This window comes from Atta cephalotes (genome assembly GCF_000143395.1).
Source record: "Atta cephalotes unplaced genomic scaffold scaffold00018, whole genome shotgun sequence".
Taxonomy (NCBI): Eukaryota; Metazoa; Arthropoda; class Insecta; order Hymenoptera; family Formicidae; genus Atta; species Atta cephalotes.
The window spans coordinates 5,902,380-5,902,735 of NW_012130082.1; positions in this window are offsets into that span (position 1 = coordinate 5,902,380).

Genomic DNA, 356 nt, shown 5'->3' on the forward strand with positions numbered 1-356 from the left:
CGTAACGTACGTACGTACGTACGTTACGTTACGTTAAGTTAGTAGTACGTACGTACGTCGTACGTACCTCGTACTACTCTAGTATATATATATATATATATATATATATATATATATATATATATATATATACACATCCATACATACACGTGCCAAATATACAATAGAGCAGAAATCTTTGGATAAGTTGAAGGTAATTCGCCAATCGGCGAAAATCTATTAATTAATTACTATTATCTATTATTTAATATCTATTATTATTATTTAATATTTATTATTTTTAATATCTATTACTTATTTCTTTCGAATCATATTGGCACATGCGTTCGCATCAAATGCATGAAACCATTCCGTTT